General features: G+C 58.5%; 1 long non-coding RNA gene across 1 annotated transcript in view; it reads left to right on the top strand.

The window, feature by feature from the left end:
* Nucleotides 1-11,590, top strand: part of LOC109548936 (uncharacterized) — a 39,767-nt gene extending 28,177 nt beyond the window's left edge. Inside the window, exons 3-9 of the long non-coding RNA XR_004523864.2 lie at nucleotides 516-3,136; nucleotides 3,792-3,883; nucleotides 5,328-6,275; nucleotides 7,388-7,457; nucleotides 8,980-10,154; nucleotides 10,366-10,713; nucleotides 10,868-11,590. This is a non-coding gene — a long non-coding RNA (uncharacterized lncRNA). The remainder of the gene's footprint in view (nucleotides 1-515; nucleotides 3,137-3,791; nucleotides 3,884-5,327; nucleotides 6,276-7,387; nucleotides 7,458-8,979; nucleotides 10,155-10,365; nucleotides 10,714-10,867) is intronic.
* Nucleotides 11,591-13,639: the final 2,049 nt, after the last annotated feature.

Raw genomic sequence — 13,639 nt, 5'->3', positions numbered from 1 at the left:
TGTGCAAGGGGCTAGGGACCAAGTGGTGACAGAACAACAGCCCCGCCTTCGTGGAGTTGACATTCAAGCTGGGGATTAATAAATACCAGGGGGAGACGGTGCCTTGAGAAGAAAACGGCAGGAGAGAGGGGCCCGTACTGCTGGGGCGGAGTCTGGGAAGGCCTCCCTGAGCAGGTCACAGCCGAGCAAAGACTAACAGGTGAATGACTGAAGGAGAACCCGTTTGGCGAAGAGCATTCCTGGCAGCGGGAACAGCAGGTGCAAAAGCCCTGAGGTGGGATTTCACCGGCTTGCTTCCCCTCGCCCCGTACCCCACCCCTCAGTAAACCCTGCCGTTCCACCTGCTAAGTTCCAAAGCTTCTCCTGCCACCATCGCTTCACTGGATGTGGCCAGTGGCTGCCTCGCGGCCTCCCTGGGCCACACTTGTCCGCTAACCTCCTCTTTGCATGGCAACTGGGCACGTGACCCATGTCTGGGAAATGCTGGGGTAACAGGGGCTATTTCCTGTCCTTAGGCCTCCGTCCCTGAGGAGAGATCCTGGCGCCCAGGGCTCACGTCTGGGTGGAGACTGTTTCAAACACAAGACCAAAGGTCTTGTGGGAGCCCAGATGAGGTGCTGAGCCAGCCCTGAAGGACTTCCTGGAGGAGGAGAGGGTGAGTGGTGCAGGTTCCGGAAAGGGTTTCTCCTGCAGAAGAAACCACCTGAGCATGGCCCTGGAGGTGGGGAAATGGAGACCTGAAGGCTGAGCCAGGCTGGAGGGAGGTGGGGAAGAAAACAGGGCCCCCAGTGAGTCATCAGGCCTTCCTCTGGGGCCCCATTATGACTTTTAAGCACCCCGGGCACTTTTGCCTTCGTGAGCCCCGCGTCCTCCGTGAAAAACAATGAAAATTAGCTTCTATGACTGAATTGGTATAAAGATGAATTTTAATCTGTTCATTGTCTACTCACCTGTTCATCCGTGCCTCCCTCTTGACCCACCTGCTCACCCCATCCAGTTGTCCATCCTTCCCTTACATACCCTCACCTATCTGTTCGCTCATCCACCTGTTCACATGTCCATCTGTTTTATCTCTCCATCATTTACTGTGTCAGTCTCTACATTCCTCTCGTCTCTAGAGAGTTTTCCAGCATCCGACCCCAACCTTTCCCAGCACAAACCCCCCTCTTCACCTCCTACTGCCGACAGATCCAAGCCACCCTTCAAGCTTCGCTGGGCTTCAAGGCCCTGCCAGGTTGCCTCTTCTCTCTCACTGCTCGCACCGTTCATCCTAGAAGCTGTGGGCCCGGGGCACTGCAGCTACTGTGCCCAACGGGTAGGTTGTCCTCAGATGTCCCCCCTGGCCTGGGTTGGACGCTGTTCCTGAGGGTCTGTGGCTGGGCTCCTGCAGCCCAGAGAGGAGGGGTGAGCCATGATCACAGGGGCTGGAGGGGAGGGGACGAATGGAAACAGGTTGGTGCACCGGGCCTCGCTTTTCTCACTTGAAATGAGGGGGAAGAGCGCGGTGTCGTCCCCCCACATTTTAAGCTGGTTTCTAGACTCCCTAGGCTGCCTGAGTACCAGGGTGGTGGAGGGGGGGGGCTTGCTCTTTCCTTCCCTCCCTGCCACTTATCCACTTAACAGCCCGGGAGGGGAAGGCCTGCTTCTGGAGGGGGCATCTCAGCCCCATTAACACTGTTAACAGCCCCTGCGGAAGCAGCGGCCACCAGGGTCGCAGTTGCTTGGCCATTAGCCCCATCCCAACCCTCACTCCAGCCTTAGGGCCTGCACTTCCTGGCAGAGCTTCCGGCCCCTCACACCAACCCCTGCAGGCCTCAGAGGCCCCCACCTCTGGTCAAGGACCGGTCGGCCTGTACAGGGCTGTGGAGAGCAAAGGCAAGGGAGAGCCTGGCAGCCGTGAGCTGGTGGCTGGACCCACAGAGCAGGTGGTGATGGCAGGTGGAGAGGTGTGGGTCGTGGGGCCAGCAACTCAGCACAGTCCCCTCTGTCCCTTTGCCAAGTAGGAGTTGTGCGCTGTCCTCTGCTTTCTCCCCTCCAGCATATGTGAAGTGCCTTTTATCCAGGAGCAGCTGTGTCAGGTCAGGCAGTCAGTCAACAAACGCCCACTGAGCTAACAACCAACAAAGTTCTATCACGCCCTGCGTGCGAGGGCAAGACTTAGGCTCCCCTAATTACAGAATTCATTCATTCACCAACACGTATTTATTGAGCGCCCACTGTATGCCAGGCCCTGAGCACAGCGGTGAAAGAGACAAATACTCTGGGCCTGGGGGATGAAAAATGAACATGTGAAGGAAAAAATGGGACAGGTTTCACGTGACACAAAGGCGGGTGGCTTCTGTGGTCTGAGGACTTGCGGGGAGGCTCTCGAGGAGGACACCTTGGAGCTGAGGCCTGGGTGGTGCGGAGCCTGGTGAGTGGAGAGCTAGGGGGAGAGTGCTACAGGCAGCGGCAACAGCAAGTACAAAGGTCCTGAGGTGGGGACGGAAACAAGGAAGCCAGTGAGAGGGAGAGAGAGAGGTGGGAGGGGGCACAGGGAGGACTGAGGGGACCCAGGGGTCTGGCTTCCTGTCACGCACAGGACAGTTGCTGGCCAGCTCGGAGCACGGGGGACGCGATCCAGCTCAGGTTTCCTGGGACCCGTCTGGCTGTACGTGGCTGGAAAGGGGCCGGCAGGGAGGCTGAGGGGTGGCTTCTGCCTGTGTCTAGGTGAGCCTCACGGGCTCCAGCCAGCAAGGAGAGCGGAGCGTGGGGGTTGCTTGGACTCCCAGTCATCAGGAATTAGAAGCCTCAGGAATCTTAGAATTTGATTCCCCCAGTTGGGGCGAGAACGGGAAGCCTCGCAGCATCTTGGCCTTAGATGGTGGCAGGAAGCTCAGGGAGACCCGGTCCCTTGCCTTGCGGCCTCAGCCCCTGGGCCCACCCGGACCAGCGTCCCTCGTGGGAGGGCGGCCAGTGGTCCAGGCTGCCCGCGCTGAGCGCTTCGTTAATATTCCTTTCCTGGCTCCTCGTGAGGTCCTGGCGAGGTGCGGGCCGCTCTCCTGCCGGCTTCGTGGAGGAAGGAACCGAGGCTCAGCGATGGTCCGGACCCGGCCTCCGCTTGCTCGGCCGGCCTCGGGACAGGCGGCAGAGGAGCGTGAGTGGGCTTGGCGGGAGGGTGGCCGCGCACCTGCCCTGCCTCCGGGGTTGCGGGGGGGCGGCAAGACGGTCTTGAGGGGAGGAGGAACGTCGAGTGGTGTCTGATTGGGACGCTCGAGGAGAAAAACTGTTACAAGTGCTCAGTTATCTTACACCGAGCCCGCCGGTGCAAGCAGAGAGCCCCAGACGTTGGCAAAGCTGATGGTGTGTGTGTGGGTGGGGGGGGGGGGCACACAGGTGTTTGTGGCGGGAGGGATGGAGGTCCTTCCTTCTGGTTGCGAAGCCAGGAGGGTCCTCCTGCCCCACAGTTCACTCCCTCATGAGCCTCTGGTGGAGGAATTTCAGGCGTCGTGGGGGACGCTTTGGTGAGGATTCCAGACCCTCTCTCCTTGACGGCGCTGGGTGGAAAGGGTGGCACCCTGGGGAGGACAGACCCCCGTTTATCTCTGTCTGGGTCACTACCAGCTTACCACCTTCCATGGCCCCCCAGCGCCCTCCTGATGAGGTCCCGGCTCCACCGGCGGGAGTGGCGCTCGGCAGCCTGCCTCAGCTTCCCTCAGGCCCCGCCCGCTCCCTGCTCTGAGCCACTCTGATTCTTAACCAGGCCTGGGAGGTTCCTGCCGCCTGGACCTCCACCTTCCTTCTGTTCATAGCTGGAGAACCTTACGTCTTCTTTCCTGGCTCGGTTCAACTTTTCTCGTCAGTAAACCGTCATGTGTATCTCACCTGCTGGCGGGAGTCCCTGGTAAGTCCTTGGGTAAACCAACCCCTGCCAGGGCCTCACTTACCGCATCTATGCAACTGGGGCGGGGGTTGGGCTGAAAATTCGGAATACTGGAGCGCCTGTGCCGGGAAAGCCAGGATCTCCAGCCCACAGGCCCCGAGAAGGTTTCCACAGCGGCTGGCCAGAGATCAGGCACCCTCAGGGGCTCTGCCCCCAGCAGAGCCTGGCCCTGGGCAGGTGGTCAGGATGAGGGAGGCAAAGCTGAACATTACGGTTTCCATTTTACAATTAAATTTTAAATTTCAAACGAAGTTTTGAAAACACGATTTTGCCTTCGCAAATATGTCTGGGAATGGAACGGTGGCTGGGAGATGGGAACCTTACGCAGAGTCATTGCTGGGGGCTCTCAGGAGCCAGCCCCAGGGACCTCCACTTCTCCATCTGTGAAATGGGAACACTGACTGCCTCCTTAGTCCTGGGGCCAAAATGAAGCCTCCAGGGAGCGCTGAGCTCTATGAAAGAGGCTCAGTGTTTCTGACAGTGGCTGTAACGGGTCTGGGGGTGGAATGTGTGAACAGCCCTGTACCTCAGAGGCAGGGCTGGGGGCTCCTTGGAGTCTTTCCCAATATCCCTCCCTGGTCCACGATCAGCAGCCTGGATGCAGCTGCTGGAGCCGCAGGACAGGATTCTGCTGGAGAAACGCACATGTCCCCAAAGGCCCATGAAAGCTAAAGGCTGCAGCTTGACGCTGCCAGGGGCCCTGAGACCTGCAGCCCTGGGTGGGGGCATTGTTCCATTTTACAGGTGAGCAGCGGGGGCCTCAGCTGTCAGGGAAGCCGAGGAGGGCAAGGAGGGAGAGCAGAGACCCTTATGCCCTCCTGCCTTCCTGGCCTCCCTCCCTCCTTCCCTCCCTCCCTCCTTCCCTCCCTCCTTCCCTCCCTCCCTCCCTCCCTCCCTCCCTCGCTCCTTCCCTCCCTCTCTCCCTCGTTCCCTCCCTCCCTCCCTCCCTCCTTCCCTCCCTACTTCCCTCCCTCCCTCCTTCCTTCCCTCCCTCCATCCCTCCTTCCTTCCTTCCCTCCTTCCCTCCCTCCCTCTCTCCTTCCCTCCCTCCGTCCCTCCTTCCTTCCCTCCCTCCCTCCCTCCTTCCTTCCTTCCCTCCCTCCCTCCCTCCCTCTAACCCTCCTTCCCTCCCTCCCTCCCTCCAACCCTCCTTCCTTCCCTCCCTCCATCCCTCCTTCCTTCCCTCCCTCCCTCCCTCCTTCCTTCCCTCCCTCCCTCCCTCCATCCCTCCTTCCTTCCTTCCCTCCTTCCCTCCCTCCCTCCTTCCCTCCCTCCCTCCCTCCTTCCCTCCTTCCCTCCCTCCATCCCTCCCTCCCTCCTTCCCTCCCTCCCTCCCTCCCTCCCTCCTTCCTTCCTTTCTTGTCTTGCTCACATCACCCCTTCTTCCCTCCCTTCTTTATTTCAGTAAACGTTCCCCAGCTCCTACTGTGCACCAGACAGCTTGCGGAGCGTTGGGGACAACTGGACAGACACAGGCTCCGCCCTTGGGCCCCTGCAGCTGGTGGGGGGGAGTGGGGAGAGGCAGATTCTCAAGCACCTTCCAGGAACTGTGGGTGACAATCCACAATTACAGCCACCAGCCCCCTTGAGTGACCTGGGGGAGGAGCCCAGGGGCCTTGCCTGTCAGGCTCACTTGTTTGCTCCAGAGGCTTCTCCTGCCTCCCTTTTGGAACCTAAGTCAGCTCAGGTCACCCCTCAGCTCAAAACCTTCCCATAGCTCCGCCTCCCTCGGAGACAAAGGCAAAGATTTCCCAAGGCTCCAGAGGAGCCCCTCCCGAGCCCCCACCCCTCTTGCCCCCTCTGCTCAGCCCCGAGGGCTTCTGGAGCTCGCCTGGCGAGTGCCACCTCAGGGCCTTTGAACATGCTGCTGGCTCTGCAGGCTGCTCTTTCTCCAGTTATCCTCACGGCCCCTCCCTCACCTCCTTCGCAGTGAAACTTTTGTGACCCAACCTAACATTGCACCCCCCCCCCCCCCCCCCCCGGCCACTGCTCTATGTTTCTCCATAACACTTGACATTCTAAGTCCTCTCTCAGCTTGTTTATTCCCTGTCTCCTGCACTAGAGCCTCAGCTGCTCAAGGACAGGGATTCTGTTTGTATTGTTAGTGCCCTGTCCCCAGCAGGTGGCACAGTGCTGACACACAGTGGGTGCCCAACGACCGTGACTGGAATGAATGGATTGATTGATTGATTGATTGCCTCCAGGGCGCCCTGCCTGCTCTAGCTGCCAGTCTGGGCTTAGCCGGAGAAGAGTGTGAAGGGCTGAGGGTGGGCAGTGGCCCTCCCTCCTCCTCTGCCCTCTCCCACCATGTCAGCCCCAAGGCCTCCACTGCGTCCAGAAGGTGGAGATTCAGGTAAGTGTGAAGTGTGGCTCTGACCATGTCAGCAGTGAGCGGCAGAGAAAGGGTTTGTACTAGGAAAGTTGAGGTCAGATGGGGGTGAGAGATGAATGAAAAAACTGATGCTCTAAATGATGAAGAAAGGAAACCGATGGAAAGGTAGGTGAATGAGAGGGCAGATGGATGGGTAAATGGATAGATGAATGGATCAATAGGTGGCTGGATAGATGGCTGGATAGCGGACAAATGAGTTGATGGATGGACGGACAAATGAATGATGGATGGGTCAATCGATGAGTGGTTGGGTGGGTGAACAGATGGCTCGGAGAAGGATGAGAAGAAGCAGCTATTATGTCCTGAGTGATTCCTTTGTGCCCTGCCTGCATTTCACACAATCAATCGCATTTAATTCCCATTACAACCCTGTGAGGGAGGCATTTATCTCCCCATTTTACGGACGAAGATAACCGAGTCTCAGGGATGTGAAATGACTTACTAAGGCCTCACAGCTGAGGAGAAGTTGAGGCCAGATTGGTGCCCAGGTCAGCTTAGCCTTAAGGGCCGCCTTGCTCTTGATGGGGTCACCAGCACACAAGCGGGCACCCTCTGGGGACGGGCAACCCATCTGGCCATCTCTGAAGCGCCCTCCAGCTGGCCTCTGGGGGAGGAAGTCTCTGTGAAGACCTGTAGGCTCCAGTCTGATGCTTACAGCGTCGTTTGGCCCCACAGGAGTGAGGTAGTGAGAGCAGCTCACCCACAGCCAGGTTGTCACCCAGCGCCCTGCCTCCAGGAAAGGGGGTGTGGGTGGGAGGGCGACAGGCGTGATTCGCGGCAGACAAAGGGAGCCTGTTTCATCTGGCCCCGCCACCCCAGGGCCGGTGCTTCAGCCAGCCCCGTAGCCTCAGAGCCCCAAGCCTCAGTGCCCAGTGGGTACAACAGGCATCCTGCCGCCCAGCTCGCTCCCTGGGATACTGGGAACGTACTGTGAGATGATGAATGTGAAGCGTGTGGCACGCAGTCGGTGCTCAGCTTCTAGTGACGGTGATTCCAACCAGTTCTGCCGTGTTCTGCTGGGAACTCTGGCCAAGTCACTTCCCCCTGAGCCTGTCTCCTTCTCTTTAAAACAGGGATGTGGATGCCTCCTCTGCAGCTCTATTGAGAAGATTCTATTCGTTGAACAAAGCTTTATTTTCCCAGGTAACTCTAGGTGCTGCGAATGCGGCAGAGAATAGAACAGACAAACGTTCTTGCCTTTGGGGCGAGATAACATAACAAATAAGTAAATTACACCATATTATGTGGGGTTTAGTGGTATAGAGAAAAGTACAGCTGGGAAAGGGGTGATGGAGTGGGGAGGGGTACAGTTTTAAGTAAACATCCGGAAAGGCATAGCCCTGAGAAGAGATGTGAATAGAGACCTGAGGCTGGTGAAAAGGGAGCCTGCGGAGATGTGGGGGAAGAGACTTCTGGGAAAGGAAGCGGCAAGTGCGAAGGCCTGGGGTAGGCAGGACCTGGTGTGTTCTAGGAATAGCAAGGAGGTGTGAGAGGAGGGGATAGGAAATAAGATCGAGAGGTAGTGGAGGTCTTGAGGCTGCGGCTGAGTTGGGAGGCGTGGGAGGGTTTTGAACAGAGGGTTTCACGGGCCGCCGAGTCAGTGATGTGTGAGGAAAGGGCCATTTCTCCCCAGCGGAAAAGCCCCTCTCCTGGGCCTTTCAGAGCTCAGCCCTGCCCTCCCGCCTCTCGCCCCATCCGCTCACCCCCGGTGACCCCTGTGGAGGCTGCAGGAAGCTGGCGGCTGCCCCTGACCAGGGCTCGGGCAAGGCTGGCATCAGGAGCCCACGAGCCCCAGGAGCCAGGTGGAGACAGCTCCTCCATCAGCCCCTCCCCTGAGACCCCCAACCTGCAAGGAGGAGACTGCGATGGGCAGGAGGACAGGTGCCTGGAAGCGGCTGCCCGGCTCCACGCCTAACCCGCGTAACCCAGTGTCACCTTCAGGAACTTTATCTTTTCCATTTGGAAATGCTTTGTGGTCCAGGTTTTTCCCGAGGCAGAAACCCCTAAGGATGTGCACGACACAGCCGGGCATAAACCGAAACGGTTTCTAAAGCGAAACGACAGAAATCCTTTCTCAGTCTCCCTCTGCGCTCCTCAGATGATGCTGGGGGTGGGGGTGTGCCCAAGCTTCAGAGCCCCTGAGACTGGCGAGGCTGAAAGGGCCCCACCCAGGGTGGGGGGCCCGGGTGGGGGGCAGTGCCTGCTTCAGCCAGCGTGAGCTATGTGCTGACACAAAGGCCTGAATTCCGCATCTTGCTTCCCTCAGTGCACCCATTTTGTGCCTAAGCCCTGGCTCGACTGAAGGCCCAGGAGGGATCCCAGGACAATGGTGCCCCAGCTCTGGGCACTGACCTCGTGGCCATGCATGGACAGGCTCAATCTCTGCACACCCCACATCCCGCTACACACGCACACACACACACACACACACACACACACACAGGCACACAGACACACACACACACACACACACACACACACACACACACACAAGACAAATTGACCAGAGTCCCTGCCCAGATATCTGCAGCCTGCTGCGCAAGGACAGAAGGGTCCTGGCTGCTTGCACACCTCTTGTAATAATGGTACTCACTACCCCTCACGGCAGCTGTGTCTGGCTTTGAGCTGCTGGGGTCGCAGGAACGCTTCGCTCTTTCTTCTGCAGAAAGAACGGAAGAGAAAGAGGCTGAGCTGTGGCCTCCGAGAGACCTTGATTCCACACACACTGCCTGGTCCCACCGCCAGCCCTTTGTCCTTCCTCTTCTCTCTGCCCCAAATGCCCTCCCCGCTCCCATTCATACAGTGATGCTGGACCTTTAGGCACCCGAGGACTGCGGGGAACTGGGACCCTGAAACTTCATTCCTCGGGGAAGGGAGCAGTGCAGCTGTTACGAGCATCGAGTGTGGAGTCAGCTGCTTCGTGGCTGCGTGACATCGGACTTCACATCTCTGCGCCTCGGTTTCCCTCAGCGTAAGCTGGCCAAGATGCTCTAAGTGGGAGAACGGAGATGTGGGTGGAGAGGCTGCCTGGAGAATGCAGTGTGTGGGACCCAGGGGTGAGCTGAATCACCCTGAGGTCTTGGGGCCTCCCCAGGAGGCAGGGGTTTGGGTCTCCATGTTCAGCTGAGCTGCCTGCTTTGGGAGTTCGAGGAGGGGACTGCTTTCTCCACGCAGTCCACCTGCTCCATTCCAGAGCCCCTTACTGCGGACAACTCCTGCATCTTCCCGGCCTCCTGATTGGGAGGGGCTCCCCCGCCCAGACCCTCTGGTCACTCTCCCTAACTCATCTTCTGAGTGCCAGTTTCAGGTGCTGGAGATGCTGGCTTTCCAGGGCCTTCTGGAGTAGCCAGAGGCATCAGGAGCCTCGGCCCAGATGCTGGGGAGGGACTGAGACCTGCGGCTGGGTAGGAGGGCTCCCCGGCAGACTCGGAAGTGGCGAGGCCAGGAGTGAATGTGTGGGGCCTCTCAGGGCCCCCGAATGACAACACCCCGCCCGGCCCCCAACCCCAGGGCTCAGACATCCCCTTTCGGTCTGACCCCCTGAAGGGGCGTAGGGACACTGGAGCTTGTGCAGATAGATGTGCAAGGCCCGGATCAAGGAAGGGTGAGCTTGGGGCTCTGAGGCACGTGGCCACAGGCCTAGGACTGGAGTTGTGGAGTCTCGGCAGGGGTGTGGCCGGTGGGTCCAGCACCTTCGTGGTGCCGTCCCTCTGGGGGCTTCGGGCCCATTCCTGTGCCTTAGGCCCCTCCTCAGAATCTTGGTCTTAAAAGCATCAAACGACGCCCAGGATGCCGAAGGAGCCAGTTACCACAGTGGCTAAAAAGCACGTTTGTGATATGGTAAGATGTGTGCTTTTTTCTGAACGCATCGATGATAATGTTGAGTGGCAGATTTAATCCCCACCATAATTTGGGGCCAGAGATGGATGTAAATGACGCTTGCAGAGGTCTGTAACACCAAGAGTGGGATATGAATACATCTGTGACTTTTCTGGGTAATGAAGTCCTAGGCGCTGCCGCTGACACCAGCACTTGCTGCCTCAATTTACAGTGGAAGGAAACGGTACATTTCAGCGGTGCCTGGTAGAAATAGTGATACTCTTCCCATCAAACACACGGCCCCGAGTTCCATCCCTGACATTCCGCCTGCTCCCGCCCGCCCTGCCAGGAGGAGCGGCGACACCAATAACGCCACAGTCAGTGATGGACGGTGACAAGTGGCACCGTCACTGGTCTTTATGGGGGCTTTGCGCTGCGCCTCACGGCAGCTGTGTCTGCTCTTCCTGCTTCTCATCCTCACCACAGCCCTGCAGGGCAGGCACTAGTACAGTCCCCATTGTGCAGAGGAAGAAACGGAGGCACAGAGAAGTTAAATGACTCGCCCAAGGTCACACAGCTTGTAAGTGATGGTGTCGGGATTTTAACCCAAGCCTGTCTGACCCCAGGACCTGTGGTCGTTACTGAATCCTCTGTGTTCAGAGGGACATTCCCTGGGGCTGGGCTGGGCTCCGTGGATATGCAGCTGATTCTGTGTTTATCATCCCCATCCCTAGGCAGGCTAATGGATTCCAGACGGAGGCGATACGATTGTCCCCGTGCTGTGGATGGGCCAGCCTGGTGGGAGGGTTTCCTCCAGCTCTGAACAGAGACCTGCACTGAACCTACTGCCACGATGCCAGTTGGGGTGGCGCCCCGGGGCCAAGGGAACAGGGGGGCAAAGGTGTGTCAGGACCCTATAGACCACCGGGGGACCGTGCACGTCCCTCAGACCAGTGGGTCCTCCTGGCCCCTGGCACTAGGCGAGGCTGTCCCCGAGGAGCTTCTGTGAGATTCAGGTCATCACAGAATGTTTATTAATCCCACAGACAGGATGGGGTCGGGCAGCTCCTCAGGGAATCTGGAGCTGAAGGAGCTGGTCATGGGAAGGAGTGAGGGGGCGGGTTCAGGACGGCTTTCTGGACCAGCCTCCTGGGCAGCTGAGAGCCCCAGAGTGGGGAGTTTCCCTCTCCCCTCAGCTCTGGGCTACTTTTTAAATGAATTAATGTGGCGGGGCGGGGGGACGCACAGAACCCTTGAAGGTGGTGTAAAGGCACAACGAACTCACAGAGAGCAGCTCACCTCCCTCCTGTCCCCTAACCTCCCAATTCTCTTCTTGGGAGCCAGTTTCTGGTGTCTTTCCAGAAGATTCTATCCAACACCCTAGGGTGTGTGTGTGTGTGTGTGTGTGTGTGTGTGTGTGTGTGTGTGTACGTATCCTGCTTAAATAAAATCCTAATGATGGCGCTCAATCCCCTCTCTTCTGCACTGTGCTTTTTCACTCTATCTTAAAGAATTTGCCTCATTAGATCCATTCCACAAATGTTTATTGAGCAGCTACTAAGTGCTGTCTTGTGGCCGACAGACCAGACCTCTGTCCTCATGGAGCCCAGTCCTTGCTCCCCACAGCTGTGTGTCCCCCGCCCCGGTGCCGTGGTGTCCTCCCCTCTCCAGGGAGCAGTGCAGAGCGGTGCTACTACAGAGCGGGAACCTCTGAGGTACGTCTTGGTACCCGTGTGCAAGCACGTCGGTGGGATGAATTCCCAGCATCAAGGGAGGTGTCTTCTTCACTTGGCCAGCTGTGGCCAGATCGTGGTTGAAATGTCAGGGCCTGGACTGAGGCAGGGAGGTGACCCAGGCTGGAGGTGATGCCCATTCTGGTGGAGAGCGAGATACGGAAGCCGGAAGTGGGACGTGTTGGGGGAGGGGGGAAGCCCCCTCTGGCCTCAGGGAGCCCCCAGTTTGAGGGGTAGGCAGGCTTGGAGAGGGACAGTGATGTGATGTGGGAAGCCTGGGAGGCTGTGGGTGCCCAGAGCAGGTGTGGGACCCAGCCGGGGAGGGCAGGGTACCAGGGAGGCCGCAGGAGCCCCCACTGTGCCGGGCGCGTCCGAGCACTGTCGCCGGGAGAGCTGCGTCCTCTGTCCACTCGTCCAGTGAATCCCCCGAGGGCCTCCCAAGCGCCAGGCACCGTACTCGGGCAGCACTGTACCCATTCTACAGCAGAGGAAACGGAGGCTTGGACGGGGAAGGCAGGAGCTGAGGCCCCAGAAACCCAGTCTCCTCCTTCCCCCCACTCCGCCCCCTGTCCCTGAGAAGAGCCCAGGCTGTGGGTGCTCCTTAAACAGGAGCTTCCACCCAGACTGACCCCTGGAACTGGACCTCAGGACACCAGGGAGCTTCGTCCACCCCGTCGCTTTATTACATCTACAAGATAACTTGAGTTAAAAAATGCTGCAGTGATAAATGCTTTCTGCACAGAGTTAAAGAACCAAACAAAAGCAGCCCTGAAGCCCCCCTGTCCTGAGTGTGCGAACTACTCTCGTTACTCGGAGTGGAGGTTGAGCTCTGCTGAGGTGCCCAGCGGGGACCCACCAGGTGGGCCTGAGCCCAGAACACTCAGGAAGCAGGTGTAGACGTTTGCTTCCACACAGAAGTGAACGAGGGGCACAGTCTCCAAACCTCCAGGGTTTTTGCTTTGCTGATGCAAATATATCTGTAGTTTTTCTTAACAGAAATAGGATCATGTAATGGGCCCTATGCTGCCTCTTGATTCTTGGCGAGGGGCCGCGAGGAAGGGGAGTCAGGGTGTCCTGGCCAATTCACTCTCCGTTGTCAGGCCTTACAGACCTACTTCTATTTCGGAGTCAGGCCCAATTCAGAGAGGAGCCCGAGGCAGCGGGCTCCAGCCCCGCCCCCTTGTAGGATGGAGGGGTGAGGGGCTGGTCCTGGGGACAGAGGCCCCGTCCGTGGGGATCTCGATGGGCAGGCACAGGGAAGAGGCGGGCAGTGCCTACCTGGAGTGGAGGGGCTGGTAATTGGCCGGGTTGTCCCAGCGGGGAGGCCTCCCTGGGGAAAGCTATTTTTAACTCTGAGAGCTGAGGCCACTTCCCTCTCTCCCTCTGTTGCCCTTTATTCCCGTCATCCTGGGGCCTGCAGGCCATCCCAGCCCCTCTGGAGGAGGGGAGAAGGTGAACGGGAAGGGCAGCAGGTGGCCTCACCTGCACCCAGTCCTTTACCCTCACGGTTCTGCCAAGGAAGAGGAAAGAGGTTTGGGAAGTTTGCGGGGCTTTGTGGAGGCCTTGCTGGTCTTCTTACATCCACCAGCAACCCCTTGAGGGCGTGGAGGGGAGTCTTAGAACCCACCTCAAAAATCTCTCAAGTTACAAAAGGGATTATTGCCGTTGCAAAACTCGAAGTTCAGGGGTGGACCTAAGGGCCCCATAGGCCGTGTCTGGAGTCTGTTTCTTGCACCCTCACCTCTGCTTTCCTCTGGGTGGGGGTCCTCTCAG

The sequence above is a fragment of the Tursiops truncatus genome, chromosome 20 (genome assembly GCF_011762595.2).
Source record: "Tursiops truncatus isolate mTurTru1 chromosome 20, mTurTru1.mat.Y, whole genome shotgun sequence".
Classification (NCBI taxonomy): Eukaryota; Metazoa; Chordata; class Mammalia; order Artiodactyla; family Delphinidae; genus Tursiops; species Tursiops truncatus.
The sequence above is the reverse complement of the archived record's forward strand: the minus strand, read 5'-3'. Positions and strand labels throughout refer to the sequence as shown.